Raw genomic sequence first — 22,335 nt, 5'->3', positions numbered from 1 at the left:
CTGTTATCATCTCCATTTTAAAGATGAGGAAACTGAGGCAAACAGGTTAAGTGACTTGCCTAGGGTCACGGAGCTGGTAAGTATCTAATGGCAAATTTGAACTCAGGCCTTCCAGACTCTAGGTTCCATGCTTTGTCCACTGCACCACCTTGACTTGATTCTTAAAGAGGCCTATTTCACTAAATGGGCATTACCTCACTCAAAGTGAGAACCTGAAAAGACCTCAGCCTAAAAGGGCCAGGGTCTCCCATTGCATTCTGGGCCATCTCCAGTTGTCCTGGTGAATATCTGGCCACTGGACCCATATGGCTCTGGGGCAGAAAGTGAGGCTGGTGACCTTACACAGCCCTCCCTCACTCAAATCAAGGTCAACTGCAAGTCATGTCATCATCTCACTGATGTCATGGTCCTCTTCAAGAATGAAGGACAAACACAACAACAACAACAACCTAGCTGCCTTATAGGAAATACTTCATAGCACATAAGGGCAACTAGGTGGCATCGTGGATAGATCACTGGCCCTGGGTTCAAATCTGATCTCAGAAATTTACTAGCTCTGTGACCCTGGGCAAGTTACTTAACCATATTTTCCTGTTTCCTCATCTGTAAAATGAAAGGTAGGAAGGAGGAGAAGGAAATGGCAAACAGGATCACAGAGAGTCAGACATGACTGAAATGACTCAACCACAACAATGGCAACAGTAACACATAAAAACAAGTGGTTAACAATAAATTCTTGTTGACTGATTGACCTGATCCAGTGTATCACGTCCCACGTGCCATTGACCATTGAAGGCTTTGCATCTTCATTTTAACCCCTTCGATTTAATTCACCGTAACGTAATTATTCACATGATATGGATAGTGGGAATCTTTAAGCAAAGCAGGATCTTGGAAGTGTTTTTTAAAACGGGCATTTGTGAATAGGCATATTAAAAAAGCAGCTCATACCAGTGCCTGCATGTCATCCTGTACCTATCTGTCTACCTTACACTCTCAAAGTCTAGACTCAGAAAAGAACAGTAGGATTTTAGAACTACAAGAAGCCTTAGTCTGGTTCAACTGTCTCACTTTCCAGAGGAGGAAATTGATGCCAATGAGAGGTTCGCTGACATTCCGTAGTCAGTCAGGGACGTAGCTTAGGCTAAAACTTAGCTCTAGTGTTCTTGCCATTACTTATCTCTTCTGCCACCACACATGTTGTAGAATGTATGCTTCTTGAGGGCAGGGACTGTTACACTTTTGTCCTTATAACCTCATAAAGATTAAAGCATACTATTTTTCACTTTCTTTATTTTTTATGTTTTTGTTTTCTTAGTCTGTTTTCTTTCACAACACAACTAATATGGAAATATGTTTTTCATGATTATAAACATATAACCTATATCAAATTACTTACCATCTCAGGGAGGAAATGGGGAGAGAGGGAAGGAGAGAATTTGGAACTCAAAATTTTAAAAAAATGAATGTTAAAAATTATTTTTACCTGTAATTGGGAAAAATAAAATATTCAAAAAAATAAGAGTACCTTACATATAATAAGTGCTCGATTAGTGAATCAAATCTGTAAGTTTTTCTGCACTGCCTTCCCCAGGATAGAATGTTTACCATATAACCCCAGGGCTTTACTTGTTAAGAATAATCACTGCAAGGGACAACAAGACGAAAAATATTTCAGATGCTGAAGCTCACGACTTAACTGACAAAGATGAATATATTCCCAGCAGGGACCTCTCTATTGACCGTCTGCAAGAGTGGTTACAACCTTGTAACCCATAGGTTTTGAACAACACAGTTTAAAGGATGGTTCTTTACTTTTGGATGATGGCCATATGCTATCATCAATTAACAGTTGTTAGTGGGCCTGCTAGGGGCATGACACTGGATGGGATGCCAGCTGAATTTTGGTATAATCTAATTTGGCAGCTGAAAGCTGTGTATCCCCTGAATAAATGAACACAGACGAATAAAGGAGGCTTAGAGGAAAAGAGGCTAAATCTGTTTACTAAATTGGATGTTCCCTGTTTACTTTGTAGCTGAGTACCCATTTTGTGAATCAGGTTGACCTAAAAAATAGGGAATCTCACTTTGTGAATTTGTGATCTTCCATTGATACTATTTAGACAGTCTGGGCTTCTTTCTAATGAAAAGTCACTGAGGTATGTTTTCGCTATTATTTGTTTTGTATATTTCTTTGTAAGAGAAGTAGTTTGGTTTATCAGAAAAAGCCCTGAATGGAAAGAATAGGGTTATTATGAAATGTGCCCTAGGTGTTAAGTGGTGTATTGTAGAAAGTAATGGGCTAGGAGACTTGAGTTCTAGATCCATCAGACCATTTGGAGGTCTTTCATTGTTGTGTTTCTTTACACTGTTGTGGTCATTGTGTTCCTGATTGAGCTTGATTCTCAGGCTTATGTTCTATTCTGTTTTACTGCAAGACTATAATATGTCCTGAAAATACTCAATCTAGGGAAAGACACTCTAAGTCTTCTTCTGGTGATTTGAGCTCCGCCGTCTTCATGATCTCCACTTTGACATAGAAGCAAACCCCCCAGAATCACTCTCAACATTTCCTTAATAAAGAAGTAACAACAACACTGATAATCATGGTCAAAATTCATGTAGCACCAGAAGGCTCCTTTCCCTCCCTGACTTTTTCTCATGTCCTAACTGGTTCAGTTCTGTTCTTCTGCCTGGCAGGATCATAGGAATTATGTCCGGCAGGAACATTGAAGATCATTTAATTCAACATTTTTGTTTTCTAGATGAGGAAACTGAGGCCCAGGAGAGACAAGATGACTTGCCCATGGTCACACAAATCATAAGTAGCATAGCCAGGACTGAAACCCGTCTTTTAATTCCAAATCCAGCACAATGGATTCCAGATGTATTCCAAAAGCATTGGCCCCAAAGCAACACTGATGATTGTTATTAGAAGATACATAGCTAGGTCCATCTTAGTACAAATAATAAAGATAGAATTAGTTTTTGCCACCATAGGATGTTCCTGACTCAAGCTGAGCTTGCAATCCATTAAAAGATACAGAACTGTTATCCGGCCATACCTTCCCCCATCTTATACGTGTGAGGTTGATTTTTTGATCCCAAGTATATGACTTTACATTTATCTTCCTCTTCAAAAACTCTTGAGAAAGTAAAAAGCTGCCTTTACCCCTTCTCTCTCCACCTCCCCACCCCAAATAATTTGAAAAGTTCATCTCAGACACCATGAGGAAAACAATTGGAGACATATGGTGGTGAAAGACAAACGTAGACAAAGCAAAAGTGCTTCTTTGAATACCAAGACAAAATGAAAGACCCCAAGGTAAAGCACAGTAGCTAGTTGCTGGAAAAGGAAAAGCAACACCCATTTGGTGTAAGCTAACCAAGAATGGAAAATCAGTACATTTCCAGGTTCTTCTTGTGTGGGAACAAAGAACCAGAGAAATAGAGGTCCCCAAAGTACAACCAAGCCCTATGTGTCCAAAATAGCAATCAGTACCACAGTTGGGCCAAGAATCAATGTTTCCTTATTCTTAGCCCAGGACTCTTGCCCATGTTTTAAAATCCCCTCCCCTAACCAAATAAAGAAATCTAGGACAAGTTTCCTAGCAGAAAAAAAGAGATATTCTGACAGCTACCTGAAAATATGAGTGCAGGGCTACAGGACTTGAGTGTATAACAAAAGACTTCAGGAGAACATAGCTATAGCTTTGCACTTTAAGCACTTTTGGTTGGGACTAAAGGTTCCAGAATGTGCTCTCCAAGTAGTCCACCTGCTGGAGATTAGGTCCCCCATGGAAAGTAATGAGCATTGTTTTCTAGAAGATGGCAGAAAATGAGGAAGCCAAAGGAAGCTGAGCTAAGGAGAGGCGGGAACTGAATTACAGGTGCTGAAGTAAGGAGGTAAGGGAATGCTGGGAAATGTTTAATAGCCAGCTCTCGGAGTGGGAGGGGAAATGTATAAATGATACACTTTTAAATTTAATCTGCATTTTTTCCATCACTCCCATAAGTATAGATAATTAACAAAACAATAAATCAAGCTCTGATTTGTAGGATTTGCCGAGTTCCTACATGTAAATGCTCACCCCAAAAACTGAACAACCAGCTCTTAAAAGCCTCATACTTGTTCCAGCATCCCCCTATAAGGGCAGAAACAGGACTATGGAGGACAATGAAGCAGATATTAAAAGATTAACCATCACCTGAGAACCTATGGGAGGTAGAGAGCAGAGAGTAACATAGAGAAGCAAATCCAGGGTTCTCACTTTGCTGAAGGCCCACTCAGGACAGTACTGTAAGTCATAGAGACTACGTATAGGTCCCAAGGGGAAGAATAGAGCTGCTGACAGGGATGGGAGAGTCTTGTATCTTTAGGGATTCTGATGCAAGTCTTATATCTTTAACTCTAAATAAAATGTGTAATATTTTGAGTGTAAGTGCTTGTAAAGGGAGCTGGTGTTTACCCTTAGAGGAGTGTCAAATATTGACATTTCCAGGTTCTTCTTGTGTGGGAACAAAGAACCAGAGAAACAGAGGTCCCCAAAGTATAACCAAGCCCTATGTGTCCAAAATAGCAACCAGTACCACAGCTGGGCCAAGAGTCTATGTTTCCTCATTCTCAGCCCAGGACTCTTGCCAATGTTTTAAAATCCCCTCCCCTAACCAAATAAAGAAATCTAAGTTAGCAGTTAACAATCTCCTTCCAGACCACGAAGATAGAAATTAGATCCCTTCGTTCTTACACAACAAGCAACTGTGTAATGAGCTGTCTCTCCCTGCTCTATTCTCCAGAGCTGTGCATCCATCCAAAGGGACAGGCAGCCTGATACATTAAATAATATGCTTGTGTCTAATTTCCCTGGTGAGGTCTAATTACAACACTATTGTGGGGGAGGGGGAAGAGTACTTCCTCTTCCCTTCATTTCTCACTTGTTCCTCCAGCGATGTAATCCCAAAATGAAGGGGATTTTGTGTGTTTCTTGTTTTAACTTCTAGATCTACTTGAAAGATTATAATATGTCCTCTCTACGGGCTCAGCAGTCCTTTCCTTTGGTTTGTGAAAACCTTTTTGAACAAACCTGGTGGGATAAGAAAATGGCTGTCCCCTCCATAAAGCTGAAGCCTGTTGTTTGTTGGTTTTGAAATCCATCTCCCTAAGCAAATGTTCAGTATGCACAATATTTGCCAACAATGATGAACTAGGAGTGGGTGTGGAAGGGATACAGTGCAAAAGATTTTTTTTTTTTTTGCTGATTCTAAAGCAGCGGAGGCAGAGAGGGGGACTCACCTCCTTATTCTTCCACTGCAATTGTCTTACATTGCATTGCAGCAAAAATAAGAGTTTTCTTGTGTCTGTAATTGGGTGGAGGTTGAAGGGGTGGAGAAAAAGATGTAGATATAGTATTTGGAGTGTTTTCCCCTTAAGGATGGGAGGCTGTTGGCTATTTTGGTTTTCTGAAGCAGGAGTTCTAAACCCAAGATCCATGGATCCTAAGGACTATGGACAGATTTCAGGGGGTCCATAAATTTGGTTGGGAGAAAAAAAATTACATTTTTATTTTCACTAACCTCTTATCAAAATTTAGCATTTCTTTAAATTATTAAAAAACCTGTTTCTGAGAAGGGGTCCTTAGGCTTCAGCAGACTGCCAAAAGGGTCCATAGCACAAAATAGAATTTAGAAATCCTGTTCTAGAGAGAATGTGATGTAGTGACAGGAACAATGAATTTGTGGTTTGAGGATTTGGGTTCAAATCCTGCATTTCATGTACACACATATGTACAAATATGTAGATACACACACAAGCACAAACATACGTATATATGAGTTGGACATGACTGAATAAAATATATAATTACAGATATGATTTTATATCATTATATATATGACTTTCTATCTGTAATTATATGTGATTACATAGGATTTTACATATTTGACTATATATCATTTTAAACATACTATTTATATGTATGATTTATATGCAACTATGCTGTTATATATGGTTTTATCTGTATGTGATCATATAATTACATGTCTGTGACTTTATATGTATGTGATTTTATATGGAAGGTTTTCTATATAAAATCCTATTGTGATTTTTTATATGATTCTATCTTTGTGATTGTGTATATGCTTTTATATGTATGATTTTTAAATATGGGATTATATGTCTGTGTGTATATATACACATATGATTTTCATTTATACATATATACACTACATATACAGATACACATATATACATACATATACATATACCCACACATACACACACACATGAAACTTCGGGCAAGTCACCTCCGCGCTCTAGACTTCGGTTTCCTCATCAGGAAAATGAGGGTGTCAGACTCGATGACTTCTAAGGTCCCTTTTAGGCCTAAATCTTCCGTCTCATGAGCCTATGTATGCAAATAAAAAGCTAATTTGTAGTCTTTACCAGTCACATCTGCTTTGGGAGTTAAGACAGCTTTATAACTCACATTTTCGTAAGTATGTGTGTCCTAGGAATTGATTACAAAAGTCAACAGGGTCTAGGGTACACATCTAGGTAAGACAAAGACCACCTTTGGGATAAATGAGAACATTGTACAGTACTAGGAACTATGAGGAGGAAGGCAAACCAGGAGAAAGCATAAATCCTTTCCCGATCTTCCTGGTCATTTCTGCTTACTCCCTCCTCCAGTTGCTGTGTATCTATTTCTCTGTGTGCATGTTGCCTTCCCCCAAGTAGAATTTAAGTCCTTGTTGAGTTTGAGGTGCCTACAGGCAAGGGGTATGCCAAAGCCAGAGACAATTGTTAAATTTTCAATGCATTAAATTTTCAATACTTCAGAAATCAGCAAATGCTACAAACCAGGGCTTGCTTTATTGTTTTGTTGGTTGTCTAGACTTAAGAAAATGGTGGAGAAAATGTTACTAATGCAGATTAAACTTAAAAGTGTGTCCTACTTTCAGAGAGTTGGTTGTTAAACATTTTCCAGCATACCTCTGCTGTGTGTGTGTGTGTGTGTGTGTGTGTGTGTGTGTGTGTGTGTGTATTTTCCAAGGATTAAACCTGGAGAAAAAAGATACAGAGGCAGAGTGGAATGAAACCTACATATAAACAGATTCCTTGTTAAAGAAAATGATAGAAAGGAGAGAGTCCTGAGTTAAGCTGTTTTTCTTTTAAAATACCCTGAGAGGATTAAACCTCCCAGGTTATTCACATTAAGGTTACTTTTTTCCTAGTGGAACTCAATCTACTGATATCTCTGGAGTTTCTATGGGAGTAACTTCGGGAACCTAGAGCATTTGGAGAAATGGGAAACTTTGGGCAGCCAGAGGGCAATGTATACCACAGGAAAACATTGTGAAAGGTGAGAGGGGCATGCAGAAGGGTACATGGGAGGGTAGCTTCTCTTATTTTACAGTTTTCCCTAAATATATGGTAGTGGCAACTGGCATGGCAAAGACTTCCAGGGAACAATATTATGTTAGGATTTCTAATTATATCTCAGTAATTTTTCTTTTTTTATTTTAGATTATTAATATTTTATTTTTTTCCCCAACTACATGTAAAATTTTTTCAGCATTTTTTCAAATTCTGAGTTCCAAATCCTCTCCTTCCCTCCCCTCCTCCCATTAAGAAAGCAACTGGTTTGACATAGGTTATACATTTGCAGTCATACAAAACACATTAACGTGTAAGTCATGCTGTGAAAGAAAACATAGACCAAAAAACCCAAAAAGTATCTTCAGTACACATTCAGACTTCATCAGTTCTTTCTCTGAAGATGGACAGCACCTTTCATCATAAGTCCTTCAGAATTGTCTTAGATCATTTTTTGGTGAGAATATCTAAGTTATTCACAGTAGGGCATCACACAATATTGCTTTTACTGTGTACAATGTTCTTCTGGTTTCATTTCTCTGTCATTTTTCATACCAAACCTCGTAGTCATCATAGGTTGACTCATAGAATCATGGATTTTCAGTGTCATTAGGAATTGAATCTAGTCCAATCTATAGAAGCAGGAAAAAATTTTCAACAAGAAGACGCCCAGCCTCCATTTGAAGTCAATAAATGGCAAATAGGTCTCATTGTCAGGATGTTTTTGCTTACCTAATCTAACTCAATACAACTCCCACCAATTGTTCCTAGTTCACCCTTTCAGAATAAGCAGAAGAAGGCCATTTTCTCTTCGATGGCCCTTCAAATACTTCAAGACAGCTACCACATATCCCCTAGGTCTTCTTTTCTAAATATCCCTAGGTCTTTCAATCCAATCTTGTATGAAATAGTCCCCAGGCCCTTCATTTTAGTGACATAATCCAACCTATCAATAGCCTTCCTAAAATATAGTGCCCAGAACCAACCAAGATTCCACTACTTGTGCGTAAATACAGAACGACAAGCTGGCGAGTGCCAGCAGCCTTTTGAGTGACTTATCTTTGCAGTCACAGAATGTCAAAGCTGGAAGGAATCTTAGAGATCATCTATCCAACCCCACAATTTCACAGAAGAAAGCAGTCCGAGATGTGCTCTCTCTATAAGAATGAGGATGAGATACATGGCTCTTGGTGAAACTAGCCATTTTGACTGCTTAGTTGGCTAGCTAAGAAGATGTTGGGCCCCTAGAAGAACTCAATGTTGGTCACCACCATGAATCCTCTGATAATTTCTAACCACAAAATGTTTAAATGAGCCTGTTTGAAAAGCTACTCAACTGTTGCTTTTTTTTCTTAAGATGTCAGAATAAAAACACATTTTGTTTTCTGAATATGCAGATGCAGGTCAAGAAGCCTGTCCTCCAAGGTTATCATACAATAAAATTAATGAGTGAACAGTACAAAAAGTGCAGTTTCACCCATTATTCCAAGCTTACCACAAGAGATGGATAGCAAATCCTAAAAATAAATTTAGTTCAATATATTCCATGTTAGCAGAGACAAACACAGAGCTGAAAATGGCCCTTTATCATCATTGGCAGGTGTGAGGCATAGGCAAGGATATTTATGAGGGTAGTTGCTAATCATTTCACATTTAACTATGAATAAATCTTCCTTGTAAAGACTCATGGTTTCTATGATTGTCTCTGCACCAGGATTCGAAATCCAAGAGAGAGTTCCAAGAACCACTTTTTGGCAACAATGGCACAAGAGTAGAGACTGTCGGGAAAGGTCTAAACCAGGGGTGGGAAACCTGAAGCCACAAGGCCACATGTGGCCTTCAAGGTCCTCAAGTGCAGCCCTTTGACTGAATCCAAACTTCACAGAACAAATCCCCTTAATAAAAGGATTTGTTCTGTAAAACTTGGATTCAGTCAAAAGGCTGCACCCGAGGACCTAGAGGGCCACATGTGACCTCAAGGCCTCAGGTTCCCCACCCCTGCTCTAAACACATAAAAGTACATCTTTGGGATAGTGATACTGTGAGCATGGAAAAAGGGTGTTATGAATGTGTATGGGGGTCATAAAAAGTGTCATTTCTTAAATTAAATTGTAAAATTCATGAGGGCAGGAACTCTCTATCTAAACTGTGTTTCTTCCCCAGGAACCAGCACAGTTCTGTGCATATAATCATTATCAAATTGGTATTAAAAAAAGTTAGAACACCTCCAAAATCCTCAGTCTTGTTTGTGAGGTTCAAGGTTTTAAGGGGAGAAGCCTGAAAGCACAACGTAAATGTAAGTGTCGCCCCATCTCTGGGCTAGCCTCTGAATTTAAATTCACAAATTGGGTTCCCTGGGGTATAGCCATTCCAAGTTCAATGTGCTCTGTGGATCCACATTCCAAAAATTAGAATTCGTGAGACACTCTTCAGTGTGCTTACCTTTAACTGTCAGTCGATTGATACAATAAAAACAAAAGGCATTTACTGAAATTCATAACACAGATGATAACAACACATTTCCTCATTAAACCTGGGGCACATTCTCCCACAAATACACATGATATCAGAGAGAAGAATGGGTAGATGCATAGAGGACACTAGTAGAACATTTCACACTTAGAGTACACATGTGGCCAATGCAATTTACACTTCAGGGTCTTCATATTTTTTCTCTTCACATGTCGTTCCCATGTTACTTCTTCTGGGCAGAATATCTCTGCTGGGCATTTCACCCTGCTGGGCTCCATGGGCCCACTCCCTGCTGGCTGTAGTGTCTCCAACTGGGTTAGTAGCTCCACTACAGGATACCATGGACGATGGGGAACAGGGGCGGTAAGGAGTGAGAAATCCGCCCCTTTATTAAGACATGAAAAGCAATTTCCCCTCGAGAGCTGGGTCTTTCTTCCATAGCTGGCTTTCTTCTCAACTGCCAGAGTTCACACTACTCAGAACCATCTCCTACTTTGACAGACTCCCTAGAGAGCATATCTTGTTTCATAAAGGCCACCAGGGGCCAAAGAATCTTTTGACCAGCTGGTGGTTAGTCAATAATTCTATCAAAATTGACTGAAGAACTTATCAACTCCCCCTATAGAATTAAGGTATAAACACTTACCTCGTTTTCTCTGTCACCTACTCCTCATTCTAATTTCATCGATACATCATTGTCTGTGTTACTTGTTCTTTACATTCTATAATTTTCTGAAATGAGCTGGGAGAAATCAGTTGATCAGGAGTCTCCTAATACCTGCAATATTAGCAGCTCCATTGCTAATTTATACTAAAATGTCATAAGAAGTAAAATAGCCTACTTTACAAAACATATAGCTATCCTATTTAAGAGAGCACAAAAAGGGAAATCATTTACATGTTCAATTATTAGAGAATGGATAACAAAATTATGGTACATTAATGTAATGGGATGTTATGGGGCTATTAAAATATAATAAAAATGAAGCATATAAGGAAATATAGAAGGAACTATGCAAAGAGAAGAAAATTGAGATTAGCAAAACCACAACTAAGTACCAAGTGACTATGACAATACAGGAGTGTGTGTGTGTGTGTGTGTGTGTGTGCATGCTTGCATGTAAGAAAATAAAATCAAAGGTAGCAGGATTTCAGGCTTATCTGGAAGAACAGATGGGGAAAATGCATTTTTGGTTTTTTTTTTGTTAATTCATTTAGTATTATTTTGTTAAGTAAATGCCTGTGAGGATTTAAGCATTTAATTTAGTTCAAGAAATATTTATTCAACATTTTTATTTTACTCCTTCTTTTACACAATCATGCAATTATGTTTTATTAATGGGTATGAAGTTTACAAGTAAAAATTTTAAATGTGAAGTTGATTATGTTGGGAATTAGAATTATTATCATCAATAATTTTAATACTGATAAGAATAATTATTCAGATAAAGTTATATTAGAGTTTATGAACATGGAAGTGAAACATCTGCAGGTGATGGCAAGGTCAAGGGTATGTTCTCTGTAGCTGAGGCAGAGTGGGTGAGTAAGAACCTGTCTCCTGTGGATGACTCCACCATGAGTCATTCCACAAACATTTAATGATGATAACGATGATGATGATGACAACTGCCATCATCATCCTCATTACTACTTGCTGGCATTTATATAACACTTTAAAATTTGCAAAGTGCTTGACAAATATCTCATTTTGCAAATTTTAGAAATATAATCTCATTTTGTCCTCATAAAAACTCTGAGATGTAGACATTATTATCCCCATTTTACATGTCTTTCTCTCAATCTCAGTCTCTGAGGAAATTGGACTAAATGATTTCTAAGGTCTCTTCCATACAAATATCTATGATCCTAAAGAAGTTTTACAAAAATTGCCAATCTAACAGTCTTCATTGAATTCTCCTGTCCACACACAAATGTTTTTTCTTGTCTTCACTTTAACTTAAATGTTTCCTTATGTATCCTTTCCTTTTGAAAGTAACTCTACTGCTGTATCCTAGGCATCATTCCCTCCTGCCTATTTGAGATCTTTGTTCTATCAATGGTTTCCTTCTTCCTCTCCTTGGCTTCTTCACTTTCTTCCTCTCCACTGGCTCCTTCCATTTTGCCTACTGTTAGGATGTCCAGCAGCCCAACCTGCTCTAGAAACAAGAAAACAGAAGCAAGTTCTTCAGGTACAATTAAGATAACCAGCACTAGGCCAGGCTTGACTACATCTCTCACTGTCACTTATTTCCCCAATACGACATTCATTATCTCGGGGTAAGGGAGCATCATGAACCACAGCCTCAGAATGATGAATACTCAGAGTATCTGCCATATCCTCACCATCATCAAAGAAGTCCAAGACCCACCTTCCAGGAGCTTTCTTCCTGTACCTCTTAGTCCTGACAATTATTTTTCTGTCAGCACTTATCTAATCCATTCCACACAATATATTCATGCTAAGTAATACAGTCCCCATTCACCCATCCTACACCACAGAATTAACAGCTAGCCTCAGCATCCACAAAGCCACTTCTTTACCAGTAAGCTTCCTACATCTGTCACCCCTAACTAAGTGGGAAGTCAGAAATTTTATCACTATTTTGACTACAGGAATTCTGGCACAATTGACTGTGCCCCATGTCAACTGATTGCATAGTAGGCAGAGTAATGAAGAGAATTCTCCCTCACTATGAACGTGGTAGCACCTATATGCACTTCCTTACACAAGCTCTGCAGCATCCTGATCTTCTGCCACCTGTCAATACACCCAGGTCTCTCCTGACTTTAAAAAAAGACTTTCATTTATCTATCCTATTTCCCTAACTAAGCTTCATAGCTAGATTTTTCCATCCAGTTATCTGCATCTACTGCAGATGGTATGGATCAATGGCATCAAACTCAAAAAGATATAAGGACCACTAAACTATACAGGATTCTTTCATGCTGCATATTGATTTAGAAAACCAGATAGTAATATTTTTGATGGTTTTTATATTTTTATTTATTTTTTCCAATATTTTCCAATTACATTTTCGTGTGGTTCATACCATATGGGGGAGTGATGTGCCTGGTGCAGACTGCATGCAGTGCCCCATGTTTGACACCTCCAGTGTAGATAATTCATTGTTGTCATCACTTTAGACCTCTATGTGAATGACTCAGCTATCTTCTGAGCTCTAGCTTCAGTTCCTTATTTTTACAGGACAATATTTGATATATCCCTCATCATCTCAAAATCAATATGTCTAAGGTCAAATGAACCAGCCCTTTTATGGGCTCCTGGTACATGATATCTCCTTTTCCTCTCAATGTTTTTTTTTAATCCTCTATGATAGTTCTCCTCCAAAGATTCATCAGACTGTGGGAAGGTGGCCCTAGCTCCTCAAACTCTATGCCACTGGAGCTCATACTGTGGTGATCCTAACAAGCCTTAAATCCTTCAGTATAGTCTCGGCAATGGGCTGCATGTCAGTTGTCTGAGGACCAGCCCAGCTAAGTGCTGAAAGAGAGCACCAGCAAGATGGTAAATAATGAAGATCTTTTTTTCCAGTTACAGCGATTCTGATATGGCACAGAGGGGTTAGAATCTGCATGCATGAAGGAAGTACCAACACGGACACAACCACAGATCCTTGAAATATTAGAGTATGTTCTCCTGCAGCAAAAAAGAAGCATTAAATTCTTGCATCTGTCATTCTTTCCCAAAGTGACCATTGTGTGTTCTACAGATTTGAATTTATCAGTAAGGACTTTTAATAGTCAGGTTTGAGAATCAACCAAATCAATCAATCAACAAACATTTTATTAAGTGCTTACTTTGGGCCAGGCACTGTGCTAAGTGCTGGGGGTACAAAGACAAAAGTGGAACTGTCCCTGCCCTCTAGGAGTTCACAATCTAACATGGAAGATAAAGTGCATATGTGTATGATGTGTGTGTGTGTGTGTGTGTGTGTGTGTGTGTGTGTGTGTGTATATACCTACAGAGAGAGAGGGTGAGAGAGAGAGACAGAGACAGAGACAGAGAGACACAGACACAGACACAGACAGAGACAGAGAGTAAGAGAGAGAGAATATTTGCAAATGGATACAAAGTAGTTTGGAAAGGGGATATGCTAAAAAAAAAAGGGGCAAGCAATAATATCTTGAATCTGGTCTCCTTCATTTTTTCTCTTCATTTGGCAGACAAGAGCAAGAGAAACTGGGACTGCCCACAGACACAGCTAATGTCAGAACTCAGGTCTCCTGTCTCTCATTCTAGCGCTCCCTTCATGATGGACCTTTGGATTCATACCTTGGAGAGGTATCCTCTCTTCAACCATCACAGTTAACAGTGTCTCCAAAATGATAGTTAAACCCTTAGTCTCCTTACAGACGCCTCATATAATATGACAGTTAAATTATGTCAAAATTCAATTGCCTCTTAAAGACAATAGCAGTATCCATAACCTCTATGAGAGAAAATGGTGTTACATAAGGAAAATGTTCCTAACAATTAGAGCTCTCAAAAATGGAATGAGAGTTCTTTAAAAAGTACCAAGAGAAACTTTAAGAGTTCCCCATTACTGAGACAATTAGGTGGTGCAGTGGATAAAGTGCTGGACCTGGAGTCAGGAAGACTTGAGTTCAAAGACACTGTAAGTCACTTAATCTCTGTTTGCTTCACTTTCCTCATTTATAAGCATAATAGTACCTATCTCCTAGGAGTGTTGTGAGAATAAAATGAGGTAATATTTGAAAAACACTTTGCAGACCCTAAAGCACTATCACTATCATCATTATTACTGAAAGTCAAGAAGGCAGGATAAACTTGTCGAAGACAATATGGAAAGGATTCATTTTCAGTAAGAGAGTAGATTAAATTACCTCATATGCTCTTCCAAATCTTGGTCTCTGTGATTCTAAGTGCCTAAATTAAAATCATAAGTAAATAAGTAGCAAGAGAAACAAAGAGGAGTGTGTTATGAGGCAAGGAAATATCTGTAGGCCATTGGAGTCACTGAAGGGTTTTGAGTAGGAGAGTGACACGATGAAAGCAGCATTTTAGGAAGATTAATCTGAAAGTTTGTGCAAGAGAGACCAGCAAGGGCAGAGAATAGTGGTGAAAGACCAGTAAGAGATTTTTATAGTTATGTGAGAAGATGAGGGGTAAAGACCAGACTAGAGTGGTAAAGTACTCTTAGTAAAAGAGAAAAAAATTCCTCCTTAGTCATATAGACTCTGAAAACATTGTCACAATAAAATTCTATTCACAGAAAGTTGTGAAAAGCAATGAAAAATATAATGTAAGATATGAGATAAGAGACATGAGGAATTTGTGATAAACAAGATGCCTAATGTTATGCTTAAGCAATTGTAATTGGATCACTGAAAACACTCTGCTTAATATTCAAGGCTTTCCATGATTCTGCTCAAACCTATTTTACCAGCTTTATCTCACACTACTTTGCTTCATGTACTCCATGTACTAGACAAACCTGAATCCTCCTTGTTGTCTGAATATATGTATGATCTCCTGATACCATATCTTTGGGCATTCCTATAACTTGAATGGCCTCTCTCTTCCTCATCACCAACTTATTCTTCAAGATAAAATTTAACTTAACCTTGTCTAAGTGGTCTTTCTCTCTGATCTTTCCTGTTGGTAAGGTGTTCCCACCTCAAATAGCACTTTAAAACACACACACACACACACACACACGTGTGTGTGTCTGTGTACATATATATTTATTTCATATCATTGTGAATTATAATTATTTGTCTTTTCCCTCTAATAGACTATATCATCCATGGGGAAAGGATTGTGTATACCCTAAACTCTGTCTCTCCTACATCTAATAAAGTACCCTGAAAATGCCAAGCACTTGTTTTATGTTTACTTGAGTCTGTGGTTTGATACTGAAGAGTATGACCAGGCAAGTAATTTTTGCCTGTTTACTTCTCAGTTTTCTAAACTATAAAAAAGGGGTAAAGATTTTTCCACTACCTACCTTCAAGGATTGTGCAAAGAAAGTAAAATTGTGAGGAAATGTCATTCCCAAACTTGTCAAGCTTTAAGTGCTAGATAAATGTGTTACTGATCTTATTTTTAAAAAAATTAGCATAGAACTTCAGAGTTAGGATGGTTCTCAGAGCCCCCTAAACTTGTATCCAGACTAGAATCCCTTCTACAAAATACCCAATAGGTGGTCATCTAGCTTCTTCCTGAAGACCTCTAGTTGAGGCATAATCAATTCAAGACATCCCCATTCCCCTCTGAGATAGCTTTAATTTTTAGTAAATTGTTCCTTCCTAATATGCCCCATTGCAATTTCTACGCATTGCTTCTAGTACTGATCTTTCCACAAGAAGAAATAAGTTTGATCCCTTTTTCTTCTTCTTGGTTTAGAGTACAAGCCCATTTGCAAAATATTGAAGAAGAAAATAATAACAGAGTATGAGCATATCACCTCAAAAAATAGCAAATAAGAAAACAGTGGAAGCATACCCAAAGACATATTTTTATCTCTCATCTATTTTTATCCATTTATTTTATCCAAAAAACTCCATTTTTCATGAGTTGACTACTTGTTTAAAGAGAACAGATGGAACCTATTTTCATTGTATACCTCATCTAATTGTCTTTTTAATATTTTCTTCTAATTGGTATTCATTTTGACCTTTGCTCTATGATTATGAAATGGTTCCCACATCAGTAACTCATCATTTCTGTTCTGATAAGGTAAGGTAACTTCATTTTTTTAATGAAATTGTTCTGGGACCACAAACTCCTATCTGATGAATCCATTGGCTCCATGTATCAAGTCAGTCCTATACATAAAGCTGAGGCTCAAAGGTAATACTGGGATGAATAATCAAGATTAGAGTCAATCTGAAGGTAAACGACATAACATGTGAATTTGCATGCAAGAATTATTTTTGTCAGATTTTTAATTTCTATCAATATCATTTGTTCCATATCACCCTCACTTCTGAATGTATTCTTCCTCCTTCCTTTACCTAGTGAACCAGCCCAGTAACAAATATTAAAAGAAAGAGAAAAAAATCAGGTCATCAAAAGTAACCAACACCAACTGGTCTGACAGTATATGCAATGTTCAACAGCTATAGTTCCTCACCTCTTCGAAGAAAGGAAGGAGATACATTTTCCCATCTCTACTTTGAGGCTAACCATGGTCATGATAATTACACAGAATTCAACAGTTGTTCTTTCCGTTTCTATTTATGTTGTTGTAGTCATGTGTATGTTGTTTTCTTGGTTCTGCTTATTTAACTCTGTAGTAATTAATATAACCCATGTTTTTAAAAAATATTTCATGTTCACAATTTCTTATATTATTTCTTAGTATTTCATTGCATTCATGTACCATATTTGATTTAGCAATCCCCCAATTTATGGGCATCAAATTTGTTTTCTCTCTCTACTATCCTACACTCCCACTATCCACTCCAGTTGAGGAGCAGCTGCAGCAGCAGGCTAGGGGTAACCTGAACCCAGGCCTGACTCAGTGTCCTCTACACTGGAGACATTGTTGGTCATTACTAAACTATAACTAAAAATCTCCCACCTCCTGTTTCTCTCCTTATCCCCACTAGTCAATCACTGACCACGTAGGAACAAACCACCCCTAGACCTCATCTTTCTTTCATCTCCATCCTTCTCAATCCTATATTATCTATGTCTCACTCCAACACTTCTTACCTCTTTTACTGTGCCTTCTGGATTCCCCTTCCATAGTGAATGACCTACCCTTTGTATTGGACCTCCTCTCAAATTCCTTCCAACCACTAGAACACTCAGACCTTGCTGAGCCCAATGTCACAAGGAGAGGCCATCCTATCCTTTCTTATAGACTGGAGCTCGTGGATTACCATCTTTCTCTCCTCTACAACTCCTATACTTATACTAGGAGACTTCAATGTTCACAGCGACATTCCCTCAAAATCCCTACCCTGCCAATTCCTCAGCCTCCTAAAATCTCATGACCTACTTCTTCACCCTAATTCAACCACAAAAGGGGTGCTTACACACTGGACTTCACTATTACCTACAAGTGTTTTAAGTTTCTAAATTAGAGACTCTCCTGTATCTAACCATAACCTCCTATATTTCATTTCTTCCAGTACTTCAACTCTCCTAATGCTCTTTTCCACTCTTATCTAGACCTTCAATCCCCCTAGTAGTTTCTCAGGCCATTAGCCATGGTCAGCCTTCACTTTCCTCCTTTTCCAATTTTGACTCTATGGCTATTTCAACTCTACACTGTCCTTAGCTCTTGAACCCATAATTCCTTTGTCCCATCACCACTCATATCTAACCAAATCCTGCCACCATCAGCTTTCTCAGCTTCTCCTAGAGATGAAAGAAAATATGCAACTGTGCAGATGAGATGCCCAATAAATTCATGCCATCTCACTTCAACTGGACCCTCACTGCAGGAAGGCAGTCCTTTTATTCTTTGCTAAAGGGTTCTTTAGAGCACTATCCATGAAGCTATTTCAAACTTTCTCTCATGGATTCATGCCTACCATACCTATTCCTCTTTCTCAATCAAGGACCTGACCTTGCCTCTTTACAGAAAAAAAAAAATTGAAGTCACTTGATGTGAACTTTCTCTTTTCCCTTTCTCTTTATTTCAAAATCTTGAGACATCATCCTCTTCTCTATCCTTGTTTTCTCAAGTCTTTGACAATGAGATGATCCTAATCTTTGCCAAGGCAAACTCTATCAATGTGTACCATCGATCTCAGTTCCTATTTTCTTTCTCACCAGGCTGTACTCTAGAATTCACCATCTCCTCAAAAATTTTTCATCCTATAAGATCACTTCAGTTATGGAATTCACATCTTGGAAGTATCCTCCCTCTAAATAACCCTATCTTAGAAAAAAGAAATTGAACAAGCCATAAATGAGCTCCCTAAGAACAAATCCCCTGGACCGGATGGATTTGCAAGTGAATTCTTTTTTTTTCTCCCATTGGACCATTTTATTTGTATGTACGTTTTGCACCCTTAGAAAAAGAATCCCAGAATATTTCCCCCTGCATGTTTTCATCTTGCTTCCTCATGGTCCATGATGCCAGCTGAGGTTGTAAGCACAATAAACCCCAACTGACGGGATGGTAGGAGATTGTTCTGCCACTTTTCCACATCTTTCAATTGAACATCAAATCTGGGACTGATTACACCACACTTGTTTAATCGGCCCATGAGGTTCACAACAATTTTTCCTGCTCTGTGATCATCAATGATCTCAAATTCACCAATGTAACCATGCTTCATCATCACAGTTAAGAACTAGACAATTACTTTGGATCATGGCCTAATGAGAAGCTGGCATTTTCCTCGCTTTTCTGCATTGTTGATGCTTTTGAGAGAATCTGCCAGGACATTCATGCGCACCATGGTGGCAGCACTGCAAGATGGCGGAAAGAGTGGAAGCGACTTCTAACAAACATTTAAGGAACAATTAATCCCAATACTATGTAAACTATTTGATAAAAATAGGCAAAGAAGGAATCATACAAAATCCATTTTATGACAGAAATATGGTTTGATGCATAAACCTAGGAGAGAAAAAACAAAGAAAACTATAGGCCAATTTCCCTAATGAATATCAATGCAAAAATTTTAAATAAAATACTATCAAGGAGATTACAGCAATATATAACCAAGATATTACACTATGATCAGGTGGGATTTATACCAAGAATGCAAGGCTGGTTCAACATTAGGAAAACTATAAGCATAATTGATGATATCAATAGCAAAAAACCATATGATTATATCAATAGATGCAGAAAAGTTTTTGACAAAATACAATACCTATTCCTATCAAAAACACCAGAAAGTGTATGAATAAATGGAGCCTTCTTAAAACAAATAATATTTCTCTAAAATCAAGGTCAAGCATTATCTATAATGGAGATAAGCTAAAAGCCTTCCCATTAAGATCAAGGGTGAAGCAAGCATGTTCATTATCACCACTATTATTCAATGTTGTACTAGAGGTGCTAGCTATAACAATAAGATAAGAAAAACAGATTGCCCAATCAATCAATTAAACAATAAGCCTTAGAATGAGTCAGAAAAGGCTTTTGAATTGGAACAATATTGTACAAGAATGTATTCACATAAACCATGAAGGGGTTAAATAAGAGTTGGAGAAAGCATGGCTTTCAGGATACATGTAAGCAGGAACCACCTTGGATGGGAAAGGAGAGGCCTTGGCATCAAGGCTGGTTGGATTTTCTTAACCCTTTTGGCCAGAGGAGGTCTCTGTGAGCTTTAAAGAATCTGGAGGATTCCCTGGGTCAGCTCATGGAAACATCTTCATCAGGAACCAAAGACAGGTGGACATAGATTTGCTGTGCTTAAGGAGAACTTCTTGAGGATTCCAGGAATGGGAGAAAAAGATTTCTAGGAATTAGGAGCTGTGAACTGCCCTTTTGCCAAATGGCCTTTTAAAGCTTGAGCCCACTTTTCTCTGGATTTTCTATGTGTCACAGACTTTGGTGGAGAAGAAGATGTTTTATACTAACCATTTTTACTGTACCACCTTGGTAAATACCTCTTTCTAGACTTAGTTAAGGAAAACTAACCAATTGATTCTCAACTGATAATTGTAGGGGAGCTCACTGGTGAATGCTTAAGTTAATAGCATTAGAGAATAACCCCTGACTCTTTAAGTTTGTTTTAAAAACCTTGAGGAGGAGATGTAGCTAAGCTGCTGATTCATAATCCATATAAGATCTTTGAACTAAGGGTATTTCCTAATGTTCTGTCCTAGTCTATTTTATCATTATACAGTTTCTATCATGGCGACTTCATCCGATTCCATGGATTTAATTGATTTAATTATCACCTCTATGCAGATGACTCATCTATCTATCTATCCATCCATCTATCTATCTATCTGTCTATCTATCCATCTACCTATCTAGCTATCTACCTATCTATGTATTTATGCGTGTATATATTATATGTGTTTATTATATATGTATATATATATATATATGTGTGTGTGTATAATTCCTAGTCTCTCCCCTGAGCTCCAACCACCAATTGCTTAATGTTTCAAACAAGAAGTCCCAAAGACATCTCAAAGTGTCAAAGACTGAACTATCTATCCCTGTCACCACTATCACTCCTCTTCCAAACTTCCCAATTTGTGTCAAAGGCACGACCATCCTTTTGGTCTCCCATGTTTATAATCTCATCATCATCCTTGACTCCTCATTCTTCCGCACTCCACATATCAATCAATTGCCATAACGTTATAACTTCTACCTCTACAACATCTCTTGAATTTGACCCTTTCTCTTTCTATTCACTTTAGTTCAAAGCTTTATCATTTCTCATCTAGATTATTGCAACAGCCTCCTAAATGACTTCCCTTTCTCAAGGTTTTTTCCATTCTACTCTATCCTACACACAGCTGCCAAAGTGGTTATTCTTAAGTGAAGCTCAGACAATATTGTTTTGTTTTCCTAGTGGGATTTTCTAATGAGCTAAGAATCTATTTGGATAAATTCACACAAATTAAATCTTTACACTAATTAAACAAGTCTTTCCATCCACAAAAGGTTTGGAGCTAGGACAGAGAGGTAACCAGTCTTCTGAGAGCCAGAGAGTGATTTGTATCACTCTAATCTTGTATAAAGTACATAGCCACTGTCTACAAACTTTTGACTGATAGTACTTAGTTTTATTATTGAATAGCATCAGACACTAGTCAGTAGTATCACCCTAGTGGATAAATGTATTTCTATCTATTTTATTTGTCTTTATGGACCAAGGTTTGCCCCCTTGTGGCCAACCTGTGGTGATTAAGTGATCATAAATAAGGGGGCTGATTCTCAAACTGCAAATACTTTCTGTTGCTAGGAATATACCTGAAGATTTTTTTTTACCTTGGTCAAAACTGTCAGTTTGCCTTCCACTGGTGTAGACTTTAAGAACATAGGATCATCTCCATACCACAGTGAATTATCATTCAGTAATGTTAACTACTTCAATTTTTCTCATTTCCTAGATGAGGCAGCTGAGACCCCAAAAAGATAAGCAACTTGGTTGCTTAGACATTGAATGACAAAACTAGCACTAGAATCTACCCTTATTTCTTCCTTAGCCAATCAAAAACCACTTATGTGGCATGTAAAGCGTGGAAGTCATTGTGGAATCCTGAGAAGGATTCAGAAACAAATCTATGACAAAACCTTGGCCTTCAAAAATCTTATAACCTCATCTGAGGTAGGGTCAATCAGTCAACAAACATTTATCAAACACTTACCTTATCCCAGACACTGGAGAGATAAAGGCAAAAGACAATTCTTGCTTTCAAGGAGCTAACATTCTAATGTGGAAGGGAGGGAAGAGAGATATGACAAAAAGATAGGAAACATTAACTAACATATAAGAAAGCAACAGGAATTATGTCACAGGTAGTGCTTGATCAATTGTCAAATGAGTCCTAGAACACAGCACAG

The 22,335-nt window shown here is 38.1% G+C and overlaps 1 protein-coding gene and 1 pseudogene across 1 annotated transcript in view; both read right to left on the bottom strand.

Moving 5' to 3' along the window:
• Positions 1 to 22,335, bottom strand: part of TACR1 (tachykinin receptor 1) — a 183,202-nt gene that overhangs the window by 144,686 nt on the left and 16,181 nt on the right. The window lies entirely within an intron of this gene.
• Positions 18,860 to 19,255, bottom strand: LOC118843794 (annotated as a pseudogene).

This window comes from Trichosurus vulpecula, chromosome 3 (assembly GCF_011100635.1).
Source record: "Trichosurus vulpecula isolate mTriVul1 chromosome 3, mTriVul1.pri, whole genome shotgun sequence".
Classification (NCBI taxonomy): Eukaryota; Metazoa; Chordata; class Mammalia; order Diprotodontia; family Phalangeridae; genus Trichosurus; species Trichosurus vulpecula.
Note: the sequence above shows the minus strand (reverse complement) of the source record. Positions and strands in the feature narration are given on the sequence as shown.